We start from the raw sequence: 16,477 nt of genomic DNA on the forward strand, positions 1-16,477 counted from the left end.
AATGTATGAAAAATGATTAAACTCAACTTCACTAGCCAACACTAACAACTCAGGCTAATTTTTCCACTTAGTTAAAAGAAGGTACAAAATAGGCATCATCTCTTCTCCTTTATGTCCTATCAACAAGATTTGGTTGGAAAGAGGTATCGGTACAGTAGTTTCTGTTTTTGCAATATTGTCTTGCTTCGGGGCCAAGTAAAACAAAATTAATCCTCTTTTCATGTAGTTTTGCTCATAGAGAAACAGGATAAAATATGATATCCTAGTAATGATAGTAACTCTTGTTGGTTGTATGTATCATCATCATTGTTATTATTAACATCATTATTGTTATTATTAAAGAAATGACTAAAACTCTTACTTCTCAGTAAAATTGAAAAATCATGGGTCTTGTAAATTTCTTTGTGGAAATAGAAGGATTTATGAAGGTAATTCATGAGCTGATCATTGCCATGAGAAATTATAAGGAATCAAGATTTTGTTCAATATAGATTGTTCGAAGACATGGTGGAAATATCTCAATACACCCCTGAAGATTACAAGGAATTAGTAGTTGATGAATATTTATGAATGGATGACCTGGTAGCTGGAACTTTAATTGAAGGTCACTGTTTTTCAGAGATTGGCAAAAAACAGTTTCTCATACTACAAATTTGTTGTTGTTTAGTCATTTCTTTTCAGTCCATACAATTCTTTGTAACCCCAATAGGGGTTTTCTTGATAAAGACACTGGAGTGGTTTGTCATTTACTTCCCCAGCCCATTTTACACATGAGGAAACCAAAACAACAGAATTAAGTGACTGTCCAGGGTCACACAGCTAGTAATTGTCTGAGATTTCATACTATAAATATGTACCTCAAAATATTTTCAACAACCTAACCAAGAAATTACGTGGGGATCAGAGTATTATCAGAGATCAAGTTATTGCCCACAACCTCTCAAACATGATGTTGTTCCATAAAAAGTAAGAACAGTATTTATAATAGTTATTACTATATGAAGTACTATGATAAATAGGCTTAGCAAAAGAGATCAAAATCATTTAGAAATAGAATGAAGGATATATCATTTCCATTGCCCTTTCTGCTACTGAAATTTTTTGTATAGTCTTATTTTTATTCCACTACAATTGTTTTATCACCATGGTAGTGTTTGCTTGTTGTTTTAGGACTTTAAAGATAAAAAATAATAACAGGATAATGACTTGTCCCAGGATTATATAATCTGAACCCCATGGAAAAAGATGACAAAATAAAAATGATAATAATAATATAAATTCAAATTCTTGTAGATTTTGATGGTTTTCAAAGAGTTTTCAAAGTCTTCTCGAGAATCCTATGAGTTATATAGGGGAGGTCATTCATGTCTATTCAGCATTTAGTACAGTACCTAGAACAGTCTATGTATTTAATAAATGCAAATAAATGATATTCCACAGATAAGAAACCTGTGTCTCATAACAACCATTTGACATCTGTCAAGTGACTATCCTAAGATCAAATAGTAATTATGGAAACTGATACTCAAACTCATGCTTCTAACTCAAAGTCCAGTATGTTTCTTCTTCACTTGATGACTGAGTTTTTCATGGGAGGCAGAGAAGGGGATGAAGATCGGAGATGATTAGAATCTGAAATGTGCTCTGGCAAGAACTTTTCTTCTTCCTATTTCCCTCCTGAAATTCCTCCATGTGCTTTCAGTTGGTTTAGGATCAGGTTTGTGCTGAAATCCACTCCTATGGACTCTGAGTGTTAAATTTTCAGTGTGTATACTCTCACAGTCAGAAATCAGCAAATGTTTCACATCAGGGCTTGATTGATTATTTTGCTGATTGCCTAGACTTAAGAAAGTGATAAAATATTAATAATGTAGATTAAACTTAAAGTGTGGGGTCACTATACTTTTTTTTCTCCTAAAAAGTTGGTTGCTATATGTTTAACAGCATATCACTGCCTAGGATATAGCTATTGCCCTTCCGATTTGGACATGGAACAGTGGTGAAAAAATAAACCCATGATAAGCTGTAGTTAAAGATTTCAGTTTTAAAATCACGAAGATATTAAATATTAGAGCTAGAAGAGTTAATCTGGTTTAAGCAATGTCTTAAAAGTGAATGCTTTTTGTATAATTACTATTCTAGTTTCTACCTAAAAATTTCTATTGACAAAGAAATCATGGCTACCAGAGGCAGCCCATCCCACATTTGGGCAGCTCTTAGTGTTAATATCCAATCAGTCACTAAATCTTTCCATTTCTAATCTCCACCAGATCTTCTGAATCTATCTTGTTCTCTCTACTCATGAAGCTACCACTCTTATGTCCTCATCCTCTCATCTATGTTATTGCAAGTAGTATTCCTGGTTTGAGTTTCTCCCCACTTCATTCTATCCTCTATACAGCTGCCAAAGCGATTTTCCTAAAAGTGTGGATCTGACAATAACCCTCTTCTCAATTAACTACAGAAGTCCCCTGTTGTCTCTAGGATATAACTCAAACTTTTAAAAACCCATCAAAATCTGTTCATCCACACACACACACACACACACACACACATACATACCATGTATACATATACATTTTTGTATAGACTTGAATGAACTAAATATTGTATAGACTATAAAAATTGTATAGACTAAAAAAACCCAACTGAACACACATATATACATATACACAGACATGCACAATATATGTATGTATATATGCACATATAAACACATTTCTATGCAAATGTGCATGCATGTATATGTTTATACATATATGTGTATTGTGTGAGTGTATGTTATGTGTGCATATATACATACATATATACATAGAGATAGATAAATAGATCAATCAATGGATAGATAGATATGATATACCTCTCTATCTCTATCTCTTCCCTATTCATATTTTATAATCTAGTGGAAAATGGACTTCTCTGTCCTCACACATTGCACCCCATATTCTATCTCCATGTGTTTCCATAATTTATTCATCATGCCTGAGATGCTGTTTATTCTCATGTTTCCCACATGGAATCCAATTCCCCCTCCTCCTGCAAGGTACAAATCAAGCACCATTTTATGCATGAATCTTTTCCTGATTTTTTCCTCTCAAACCTTCCCTTATTTCTAGTTCTATATTATTGTTGAGGGTGCCAACATCCTATCACACATTGTCTCAAAATCTAAAGATAAAGCCCAAAGTTTATCTTTTCTTCTTGTCATGTTGCCAACTCATATTCTTTTTAATTCATTGAATGAATTGTCCTTGTCACCTGGGTTCTCAATGCTTCACTCTCCTATTACAGATATCCAATTTGTTGCCAAGTTTTGTCTATTTTTCTTTTTTCTATTTTCTCATATATGTCCCTTTTCCCCCCAACACTGACTCTTTTTCAGTGCAGGTTCCTATCACCTCACGTACGAACTATTGCAATAGCTGATTGATTGGTGTCCCTGCCTCAAATCTCTTCCCAATCCATTTCATCTTCCACTTATATGTCAAATTGATCTCCCTTCTTCCCAAAAATAATTGTCATCTCCTTATTCAATCAAGTCTAGTTCCTATCATCTCCAAGATCTAATATAAAAATATCCATTTGATGTTTAAAGCCTTTTATAACATGCACCCAACTTCCTTTTTCTAGTCTTTTTATACATTCCTCTCTCACAGATTCTCTGTGATTCAGTAACCAATGTTGGACCTACTGTTTCTCACAAAGAAGGATCTATCTCCATGTTCCATGATTTTTTTTACTGCTTTACTCCCAGACCTGGAGTTCTCTTTCAACTCATCTTCCACCTCCTCAATTTCCTGGATTCTTTCAAATTCCAGCTTAAGTCTTACCCTGTACAAGAAACCTTTGCCAATCCCCCTTAATGTGCCTTTGAACCTGCATTGATTATCCATCTCCAATTTATACTGTATGTAGCTTGTTTTGTACATAATTGTCATTTTTATTTGCTTGTTGTCTCTCTCATTAGATTATGAGCTCCTTTAGATCAGGGACTTTTTTTTTATGTTTGTATCCCCAGTCCTTACAATATGCTTGGCATAAAATAGGTGCTTACTAAGTGTTTGTTGAATGACTGATTGATTGATCTCCACAACTAGTACCTTCCCTTCCCAACTCCCTTTCAAAAATGTTCTTTCTTTGTGCTGTATGTGCTTATATCTGTACTTATTGTTTCTCAGGGTAGAATGTAGTCTTTGAGAGGAAAGGTTGCTTCATACTTTGTATTTGTATCTCTAGCAATTAACACAGTTACCTGGCACATAATAAACACTTAATAAATGCGTATTTGTTTAGATTTGTTTCTATATGGCTTTGATTTATGATTTCACGGGTATGAGGAGCTCCCAATAAAAAACACTTTCCACCAATGCAAATTGTTATCTTGTCTGCAACTTTCAGTCTTAGAAAGTTGCTCAGATGTTAAGTGGTTTATCTGAGTTTGTGTGGCCATTATATATAAGAAATAAAACTTTAACTGAGGTCTTCCCTATCCCAAGGTGTTCACCACTGTATATTGCCTTTGTTGTTACTTATATTTTGCTTAAGGTGTCCTTTCTGTGACTTTTAGCTATGGATTCTAGTTTTGTCTTTTCAAGTCAGACAATTTAAGTCTAATCCTTGTACATGATAAGAAGGCAGTAATACTATTCTTTCTTCAAGTTTTTTAACTCCTTTGACCTACAGATTTATATTTCTTGTTGTTCTTCCTCATAAGATACAGTTTCAAGTGTCCTCATAATTTCATTCATTATTCATTAAATATTAAACTGCTTGTCCTTGTCATTGGTAAAATATGATGCCCAGAAGTGATTATATATATTCTAGACATGATCTGGACAAGAGGACACTCAAAAATCTTATTCTACACAATATTCTATTTTTGCAGACCTCCCTGCTCATGTATTTTAATAAAAAATTAAAATGTATAGGTCTTTTTAATGCCAATTTTTGTTAATCATATCTCCCCCACCTGGAACTTTTGCAATTGATATTATTCATGTAAATGTTGTAAATTACCTTTATTCCTATTAAATGCCTCATTCTTTCAGATTATTGAAATATTTTTTAATTTCACTTAACTCACTCAGGGTGTCAACTGTCCTATTCAGCTGTCCATCACTAGAAAATTTTATAAGCATATCATCTAAAAGAAGGAGATAAACATATAAAGTATCTATTGTGTGCCAGGTGATGTACTAAGTGCTTTACAAATACTATCTCATTTGATCTTTACAATAATCCACAGATGTGTTATTATTATTTCCATTCTATAATTCAGGAAACTGAGGCAAACAGAGGTTAATTGACTTGCTTAGGCTTCATAGTTAATAAGTGTAGAAAGCCAGATGTGCACTCAGGCCTTCTTTATTTGTTTTAACATTTTTATTTTGAATTTTGAGTTCCAAATTCTATTCTTCCTTCCTCTCCCTCCACCCTGAGACAATAAGCAATTAGATATAGGTTGTACATGTGCAATTATGTAAAACATTTTCAGGTCTTCTTGATTCCAGGCACAGTTCTCCATCTACTCTAGCACTAACTACTCCTTAAATTCATCTAAGTCATCATCCAAGCCTTTGATAAAAGTTTCGAACAGAATTAGATCCAAAAGATTGCTCTGTGACACACCACTAGAGAGCTAAATCCATGTAGATATCACTTCATTTACCTACCACTTTCTAGGTACATGTTGTCATTGAACTTCAAATCTCTCTCTCTCTCTCTCTCTCTCTCTCTCTCTCTCTCTCTCACTGCCTCTCCTCATCTCTTTGTCTCTCTTTTTGTTTCTCTCTCTTTCTCTTTCTCTTTCTCTCTGTCTGTCTCTCTCTGTATTAGTTTCTCTCAGTCTCTTTTTAGCTCTGCCTCCCTGTCTGTCTGTCTTTGTTATGCATCAGCAGTCTTTCCTCTGACTACATTTTAAGAAACACCAAACTGCACTGTCATTCAGAGCACAGAGTAATAGGGAAAATATACACATATACACACATATCTTAATGAAAGTCTTATCCTGATTAGTGTGTAGTGAAAGGCCCCTGGAAATTTGTAATCTATTTTTTCCATGGACATTTCTCTTAAATTAAAGAATAAATGAGATAGACAGAGAGAGAGAGAGAGAGATAGAATAAGAGAGAGAGAATGAGAGAGAGAGATGTGCATAAGTATATATGTATGTATGTAAGTGTCTATATATATGCATACATACATATGTAAATACAGATTTGCTTACCACAGGACCCTATGGATTACAGATAATTTCAGAGTATATTTAATACAACTCTATGACAAAATCAGAACTATATCATCACTTTTGAAACTAAAGTGAAGGAGATCAGTTAAAGAAATACAAGTTTCTTATATACATCTATACTCAGACTGGAAGTCAACTTAGCAAGAACTAGCATAAAGCACAATCAACCAATATTTAATCAGTAAGTATTTTTAATTGCCTAACTATGCATTGTGCACTATGGCAGCAGAGGGAATACCAAAAAAATAAATAATAGAAGGAGTAGCTTATAGTCCATTTGAGAAGTCAGAAACGCATGTTGGAAAAAGAGAAATATATGCAGAGATTTAATAATAATCTCAAATACACAAATGAATCTTCAATCATTCTTTTCAATAATACTTACAACCTATCTATATCTAACTGTTTTGTGCAAAACTTATCCGTGTCCATACATGTTTCCATGGGGGATCCCTCCAGTTTGGGGAGGGAGGAAATTTTCTTATTTTCTCTTAACATTCTGGGGCTACAAGTACTATGCATTTGCTGCCCAAAGTTTATCTTCTCTTCTTGTCATGTTACCAACTCATATTCTTTTTCATTCACATATATCTTGGATGGCTTCCATGACTCCACTTCTCCATTGTAATTTCTTGTTTAGAATGTGTTGCTGCCAGAGTACATTCAACTTGTACCTCTTCACTGCCCTTTGGATCATCCTCAGTTTCAATTCTTTAGACACTGTAGTGCTCCATGACAACAACACAGGACTGTATCAGCTTTAGAAATGCTTTTCTTCATTTTGTGGTGGAGATTGAACTTGTTAAAACTTCATTTGAACAAAAATTTAGAGATGAAAGAAATCTTATAGATCAGAGGTACTTTTGTGTCCTGAAAATCTTTTGGCAAAATCTTTTTGACAAAACAGACAGATCTTTTCTCAGAATAATATTTTCAAATGCATAATATATATATATAATATATATGTATATATACATACAGAGAGAAAAAGAGAGAGAATTTCAGAGGAAACTAATTATACTAAATGCAGTTATGAATTGTTTTTAATTTCATAGACCTAAAGTTAAAAATCCTTGATTAATTATGATCATTGTCTAATCCTCTTTTACAAATGAAGATACTGAGGCCCAAAGATTTTATGTAATTAAGTAAAAAAATTACATTTTAATATATATACTATAAGTGACATAGGCATTCACAGAAGTATGATTTCCTAGACAATATGACAATTGCTCTGGGCTTTGAAGGATAACTAAGTTCTATAGCTAGAGAACAGAAGTATGAAAGACCTAAGGTTTCCCATTAATCTACAAGAAGGATTCATTTTCCCTAAAAGTCAACCAAGATATCACTGGGACCTGAAGGGTCTCTGCCTCCCTTGAATCAGTTTCCTGGTCACTTGAGCACATAGATGTCCTACTCACATATATTCCTTACCCTTCCAATTCAACTGGTTTCTAAAGACCATGTGAGTCACTACACCTGCTTTGCTAACCAAAGGCATTTCCATATTGAAATGAGGTAGACCATGTCTATAGTAAAGTTAGATGCCACCATAACTTGTTCTTATGGGCAGATTTAACTGTTCAACAACCAAAGAATTTTCTTTGCTTTAATGTGGTCAGCACTGAATAGACTCATTATAGAACTAGAGTCACTTCATTTAATGTTTTGTTGTTTCTACCACTTCAAAATAGAACTTTCTAAATTATTTGTAGATTTGTCCTTGAGTTTATACACTGGAGTACTTGTTCTTCTGATGGATGATGTCTCTATTGGTTCTTAGGAATAAAGTTTAAATAATTTTTTTATCTCAATTATGTTAAATTCATTTCAACCTAACATAGAAACTAAATAAGGTACCACTGCTAGATTCTTAGCCTATCATGTGGGAAAAGAATTATATATAGAAGAAAAAATCATATATGTCTGTTAAGAGGGCTTATTGTGACATTGTAAAAGAGTCAGCTTCAGAGCAAGGAAAACCTGAGTTCAAGGAAGAACTTCCACTGAACCATACTGCTTGTATGACTATAGGCAAGTAACTTGGCCTTTTGGTGCTCTAACTGTAGGTCATGACCCCATTTGAGGTCATTACTCACAGTTTAAGAAACACTAAAGGGGTCATGAGTGGAAGAAAGTCTAAGAAGCCCTCATCTAAACAACTTTCTAAGACTCCAAGTTGCAGAGATGGAGTTAACCTGCATTGGTAGAAGGAATGTCCTTGGAAGCTCTGGACATCAATAAGATTGCAGATGTCCAGCACTTGCTCCTGCTTATTTAGCAAAGCATACGTTGGTGGGATGGTACTGAGCATCCACTAGAGGAATGGCATCAAAGAGTTAATGTAAATTCAAAATGTGAACAAAATTACACCTTTATCTTTGAGAAAATCAGCCTCAGTCTTTTCTCAGGAACAGAGATGAGAAAGTATGTTTTCGAGTTTTATCTTTTATTATTACATAAAGAACAAAAATTGACTGAAGTTAAATTAAGCAGTGATTATTTTAAAACTTCATTCCTCCTTCCCCAAAACACCAGGTCAGACTCTTTCCTTTGACCATGCTTCTTATGAGTCTAGACACACTTAAATTCTGAACACATTCTTACAATATCACAGTGCATTTGGAACATGTGACATACATAGCAAGTGTGGGACTACAATATCTTTAAGAAGATAAGATGCCATATATCTCTTACTTAACTAGAGAAGACTGTGGCAATTTTGGCTCAGAGAGGAGCCCCATCATGCTATGAACTTTTTGATATTTACCAGTTCTCCTTCTTGCATTGACACAGGTTTCATGAACTTAATGACATTTTTAAAAGAATTTTTGCTGTTTTTGTCAAAAGATATTACATTCTTGGGACAATAATGTTCCCCAGCAGAGACTAGCTTTTTCATGTGAGGAGGAAAATATTAGAATAGATATTCACTCACTTTGTGTTTGTCAGAACTATGAGTTGGTGTCTAAAGTTTTTTATTTTGTTTTGATTTTTAAATATTTTGAACTCCTAAAAAGCAAAACACTCCTTAGGGGCAAGAGGGAGAAATTGCAGGCTTCTCTTTGGCCTCCAAAAAGGCTCTTTGCTTTCCCATGGTTAGCAATGAATAGATTGATTACAGAACCAGGATGGTTTCATTTAATGTTTTGATGTTTCTACCACTTTAATGCAGAACTTGCTCTTTTACATGTGGATTTGTCCTCGAGTTTATAATCTGTACCGTCCTGAAATCTGCAGTCTATACAGTCTTATCATCCTATTGGATCATCTCTCTATTGGTTCCTATGAATAAAATTTGAATGATTTTTTCCCCCTCAATTGCTTCAGTCAACATGTAAAAATGGCCTAGTAGGTGTAACTTCAAAACTAAGAAGACCACGGGTTTATTTTGATAAGAAAAACAAACAAGAATATTTATTGGAAAAAAGAAAAAAGTAGAAAAATACATTGCATAAGGTTTGAATTCTAAGAAGTATTCACCCTGTTCTTTAAGTTGAATTTGGGGAAAACATAATTGTCCTTACATGCAAATATATATACTGACTTTCTTCTTCAATTCTCCTCTAAACATGAAAAATCACAAGTTTTTCTCATAAGGAAATTTGTGTTTTCTTTGAGATATATATATATATATATATACATATTATATATAATACATAAATATAGTCACATATATCAAAAGAATCATGCTTTCATATGTAGAGAAAGAGATGAGATAAAAATGAGAGATAGGAGCACAGAGAGACAAAGACAATGAGACAAAGAGCTTCAAAATGGAAGAGGCAGTTCTCATTGCCTTGGTTACCTCGAGAAGGGTGTGAGACTGTTGTATAATCACAATGCTTTGTGGATCCATCAAACTATAAATGTTTATAAAATGACAATTATATTAAGAAAAAGCAGTAGTGAGAGCATTAAAGTAGAAAAGAAGTTATATATGGCTAAGGTGCAAACACTGGAGAAGTACTTAAAGTAGTGAGGGGTTTCATTTTGGGTATTGCAGTGTGATATGATTTTGAGTAGTATATGAGTCTTAGGTAATTTTTAGTTCTAATTGCTGCAGACACTTTCTTCTCTTAGGTTCAAGTTCAGTCTCTACAATTTACTAGCTTTGGGACCTTAGCAAAACATTTCACATCTCTGTTAATGCCTCAATTTCCTCATCTGCAAAATGGGAATAATAATACTTTAATGTTTTACTGTATAAGATTGATGTGAAAATCAAATGATACAATGGATATTTTGTAGGAATACATGAGAGTGCATTTTGTAGGAATACATGAGAGTGCTAGAGAGAGAGAGAGAGCGTGAGAGAAATATCTTTATCTATCTAATGCTCAAACATCAAAACACTCAGGTAACCTTATAAAACATGTATGTATGTGTATATGTATGTATATATGTGTGTATATGTGTGTGTGTATATATATATATATATATATATATATATATATATATGATAAAATCAAGTACCATGCTTTCCCATGCCAGGCTATGTTATGGTACATTATGTTATATTATCTCATGTTATATAGTATCATATTATGCTATATAATTATATTATGTTATATAATATCAAATACATGGAAATAGCTATATAGGGAATATATGGTCATTGCTGTTTAAAGTTAATATAGGTATGACAGGAGCCAAGATGAATAAGCAGGAAGAAGTACAGACCAGGGGCAGGTAGGTGGTGCAGTGGATAGAGCACCGGCCCTGGATTCAGGAGTACCTGAGTTCAAATCCGGCCTCAGACACATAACACTTACTAGCTGTGTGACCCTGGGAAGTCACTTAACTCCATTGCCTAGCAAAAAAAAAGTACAGCCCAACTCTCCCAAGCAACTAGTCCAACAATGACCTAGAAAAAACAGCAGGCCAATTCCAGATTCAGAAATCCAAGAGAAAAAACAAAAAGAAAATTTAAAAAAAAACTTCATTTGTGAAAAATGAGTCATTTTTCTAACCCAGGTCTTCATAAGGAGACTGAAAGGTAACTGAGAAGAGGCTCTAACCTGGAGAGTACAGAGTGGAAATTTCTAGCACAGACATTGAATTGGGCCTCTCAGTTGTGCAGTAGGTCAGTAAGAGGTCCAAGATCCAATAGCCCCTGGTACTAAAGAAGAAAAATAAATCAGGCATAGGAGAAAACACCAGTACCTCAGAGTTGTGTCTGAGACACAGTTCAGATGGGAGAGGGGGACTCACAGTTTGGAAGGAGAAGGTTGACCTATGCTGAGGAGTGGCAGAGAAGAGCAAAGAAAATTCCTTATGCTGAAGGTGAGTATTGGACAAGGAGCAGGAACAAAAGTGAGAAAGTTGTGTGGCTCTGACCCTAGAGTGGAATCTCAGATTCAACACTCAATATGATCTGAAGCATTCAGCTGAGTAACCAGGGCAGGAAGCATAGGAAAAAACAAAAAAAAAAAGCAAAACAAAACAGAGAAGGATAACTTCAGTTCCTTCATTCTGGACCTACAGAATCAGATATCTAGTTGACAGGGCCTGGGGTTTACAGAAAAGAAAATGGAAAGTTTTGTTTAGATAAAATTATTTTTTCCCCACAAACAAAACCAATACATCTAAAATTACAAGGGAAACAGGAAAGTAGGAAAAATTATTTGGAGCAAGTTCTTTGATTGTTAAAGAGACTGTGAGGAAACAGGTATATTAATTCATGGTAGCTAGAACTGTGAATTGGTCTAGTTATTCTGGAAAGCATCTTAAAACTATGCTCAAAATGTTACCAAATGGTACATACCCTATGATGCAGCAAATATAAAATAATTTTTATGGTGGTAGCAAAAACTAGAAACTAAGAGGTGCTCATCACTTGGAGAATGGTTGAACAAATTATAGCATATGAATATGAATATATTTGAATGCTATAAGAAATTATGAAATGGACAGTTTCAGAGGAACCTGGTAAAACTTGTACAAAATGATGTAGAATAAAGTGAACATTTCTAGCAAATCACTTAACCCTGTTTGCCTCAGTTTCTTAATCTGTAAAATAATCTGGAGAAAGAAATGGTAAAGCATTCCAATATCTTCTCCAAGAAATCTCCAAAAATGGGGTAACAAAGATTTGGACATGACTGAAAAAATGATAGAAAACTGTAGTGAACACATCCAGGAGAACAATTTATACAACAGCAAAAACATAAAAAAATAAATTTTGAAACACTTAAGAACTCTGATAACCAACCATGATTGCAACGCACCATGCCTGTAGCATGCTACCCAGCTCTTGATAGAAAGATGATAGACAGGGTGCAGATTGATACATATACTTTCTGGACACAGACAATATCAGAATTTATTTTGCTTGCCCATGTACATTTATTAGAAGGGTTTTGGTGTGTGTGTGTGTGTGTGTGTGTGTGTGTGTGTGTGTGTGTTAATAGAGATTGATCAATCAGAGAGGGAGAAAAAGAAGAGTTTAATCACTGAGGAAAATAAATTACGTTAACCATAAATAAAGTTAGTATAGATATGTTTAATGATCTCAAGGTCAGTAAAAACAGATTAGGGACTAGACTGATTATATCATTGTTATAGAGAACTTTACGAGTTAGAAATTCCCTCTGCTAATGCAAGTTGGCAGCTTTTCTAAAATTTCCAGTCATAGAGAATTGCCTAGAATTCTCAGTGCTTGAGTGACATTTTGTAGTCACAGAGTCAGTATGTATCAGAAGACGTTGAATTGGAACACAGGTCATTGTGTTTCTAAGACCATCATCCTACTCATTGTGCCATTCTGCTAGTCAGTAACATAGTTGTTGTTGATTTTTTTAATTTGGTTTTATTTTTGTTTGCTTTCCTCAATGAATTTTACTAGAAAGCTCAGAAATTTCAATTTAAAATATTTTTTATTTAGTTACTTCAGCAGATGTCTCACTTTTATACATTAAAGTCCATATGATAATGAATGTACTTGTTATATATGAGGGGCTTACATTCTACTGTAGAGCTCCCTTTTTTTTCTAATACATATTATTTGGCTACCTGCTCAGTAGAGTGAAGATGTTGGCATGGTTAATTAAAATCTCATTTCAGCTGTCAGCAATCAGTTGCCCTAATTTTCAGTCTAGATCCAGGCAGTACCATTATATACCACAGTGCTTTCTAGGAGACAAGTATTATGTTGTTTATGAAGACAGTTGGATAGCCAAAAGGCATTCATGAAACTTACCTGCAGAGGGTCATGGTAGGGAGTTAAGTGAAATCACCAGCAGTGTTAGACAATAAGGCAAGAAGCCAGGGATTTTCTAGCAGGGCACTTCTGGGGTGCACATCATTTTAATGGAATGAAAATTAATGTGCTTTTAATTTTAATCATCTCTCTCTCCCATGGATATGATTTTTCCCAAACTCGAAAGTCAGGAAATATAATGGAAGCTATATATTAAAAATGTTTTAAAAAATCCTGTCACAGAAGACAGTAGTGTTGTATTCTGCCTCTTATTTTTCCATTGGAGTTTTAGTATTCACAAGACACCATGCTTTCACATTCAGTAATATTAAAGTGACGTTGCAAATGGATATTCTAAATGTACTATTATCGTGGTGGATATGTGAATGTGTATGTGTGTGATATGTGTGACAATTTCTATATGCCAGAGTTTATCCTTCATGGACATCTTGTTATCTGCTCAGTTGCAGAACATTCATTTAACTTTCTCTCCCCACCCTCCCTTTTCCCCTCCTAACCATATTTTCTACCTCTGGTTCTTGCTTTTGAAACAAATCAATGCTACTACCATTGGTGGAAAGTGTGTGGCAACTATGACTTATAATCCCAAGAGCTCTTCAAACAAACAAACAAAAACAAACAAACAACAAAAACAAAACAAAACAAAACAAAACAAAAAACCCTACCATATTTGACTCCTATTCCTAGACAAGACATGTTTCTACCTTTTAGAATGAAAGGGAAGATTGGGGAGGGGAGCTTAGAATCATTTTTTTTTTTGACAATCTGTCAAGATTTTTTGTATGGGCAAAATGTATTATGTACAGAGTAGATAGGGGAGGATCATTTCTTAGTCTCCTCCTCCTTGGACAAAGTCTTGATGATCTCCTCTTTCTTAGCCTGCAGACGCTCTTCCGATTCTTTTCTGCTTCCTCTGTCTTGGACCTGCGAGCTTCGGCCTGGTCAGCCAAGAGCTTCCTCCGGGCCTTGTCTACCTTCAGATTATGAATGTGTTCCATGAGGATCCGCTTATTCTTGAACACATTTCCCTTCACCTTCAAGTACAGGCTGTGCTACATATGGCGGTCAGTCTCTTTGCATTCACGATATCTTCGGAGCAGACGGCGCAGAATCCTCAATCGCCTCCTCCAGGTGACGTTCTCAGGCACACGAGCATTGGCAGTGCCCTTTCTCTTACCAATGCCCGTGTGCCTGCCCTTCCATCGCGCCAGAGTTTTTTTCCGGCATCTGGCACGAGAGTGCACAGTAACGGGGTTCCGAATGATCAGCCCATCTTTAATCAGCTTCCGGATCTGCTGACGGGAATTGGCGTTGGCAATTTCATTGCTTATTGGGGTCAAGCCATACCTTCTTCTTTCCACATCTAAGGACATTAGAAGCAAGCTTCTTCTGAAGGCTGAGCATACTCATGGCTGCAGACTCAGCGCGGAAAAGGAAAGGAGAGTGAACCGGAGCTTAGAATTATTAAAAGAGCTCTACAGTTTCACTGATATACTCCACTCATTTTTCCTTTTCAATTCTGGGTCCAGATAGTTGTCCATTTGTAGTCCTAATTATGACAGATATACTGATGTGCTAACACAATGCACTGCTCATTCCCCTGCATATTATTATCTAGACAAAAGGTTTCCTTTATCCATTTGATTTTTGCCTGTGGGGTTTGTTAAGCCATTCTCTTTTGAGTGGTCATGAATTTCATTGAGGAACTCTGGAATCTGATGTAACTGGCAGAAACTCTTTTCAACAGTAGTGCCTGAAGGGCCTTGCTTATTATAGAGACTCTTGCCATTTTAATACTGTATAAGACATCCTTCGTAACAGTAATAGACATTTTGATGAGCATACACTTGCACTGGTACTCATGGAGTGTTAGAAAGACTCTGGCACATTTGATAGATTGTTCTTTGCAGAACACAGACAGCAGTCACACAGGATGGACAACTATGGATGGGCTGCAATTTGAACACTGAAGATAATACCTACATAGATGAATTCACGGATTAAATGAAATATTGAAGTGTTTCATGGAAACAGGGAAATCTGAGGGATATTTCCAGATGAAGAGCTGGTAAGTATCATCAAGATTCCATAATATAGTCATGAATATTGTTGACCATGTGCTCATAGGTGAAACACTCATTCATACATTAAAGACAGTGAGTATCCTTGAGGAGTCAAGAAAGGATCATACATTAACAATTAAGTAAAAGCTGACTGAAATTTTATTCTAACACATGACTACACAATACTACATAAGGGAGAGATTTTTTGTTTAGTTTTGAACAAAAGGATGTAACTGTCATCAAGGGGCAGTTTATTGTAGATATATATTTTTTAATTCTAACATTGTCTTTTTGGGGGTTTTGTGAGGCAACACAGAAAGAATTTGCCTAATGAAATAATGAGAAAATGAAAGAAAATATTCTATAACCATATGTTTATTTTATTTTAATTTACATTCAAAAGTACTCCGTAACATTTTTTCTTACATCATACCTGTTTTCTTGGTTTGAAGAGAAGATTAAATAGCAAAAAGGCTTGAATGTTAAATTATTACAAATGAGTTTAAGAATCAAAATTAATACTGTTTTTTCCAAATAATATTTTTAGAATGTCACTTAAGATATTACATCCATATTTGTAGCACAACTATGTATACATACAATTAAAAAAAAGGATATTGGGAAGATAAAAGAAGAAACCAGTCAGAGCTCTCAAGAAGATAAAAAAAAGAAAAGAATGACAATTAATACAACCAAAAAAAAGTAATTACAAATCAAACAGCATTTATGGCATCAAAAATGCTAAAAATCTATTGTGACCTTGACATTTGTCTCTGCCTTTTTAGCATGCTGACAATTATTATAAAAATCTGCATTTTAAACAGAGATTCCAAATATTTAAATTGCAGTAAAAAAAAAAAAACAAACCCTGGCTGTCTGTAGGTGAAAGTGGATAGACTTTGGAAATATCCTTTTTGCTTTTGATTCAAAACAAATCCAAGA

At 34.6% G+C, this 16,477-nt stretch overlaps 1 pseudogene; it reads right to left on the minus strand.

Moving 5' to 3' along the window:
- Positions 1 to 14,293: 14,293 nt before the first annotated feature.
- On the minus strand, positions 14,294 to 14,882 carry LOC114046311 (annotated as a pseudogene).
- Between the last annotated feature and the right edge of the window lie 1,595 nt (positions 14,883 to 16,477).

The sequence above is a fragment of the Vombatus ursinus genome, unplaced genomic scaffold (genome assembly GCF_900497805.2).
Source record: "Vombatus ursinus unplaced genomic scaffold, bare-nosed wombat genome assembly UNPS02014781.1, whole genome shotgun sequence".
In the NCBI taxonomy this organism is placed as follows: Eukaryota; Metazoa; Chordata; class Mammalia; order Diprotodontia; family Vombatidae; genus Vombatus; species Vombatus ursinus.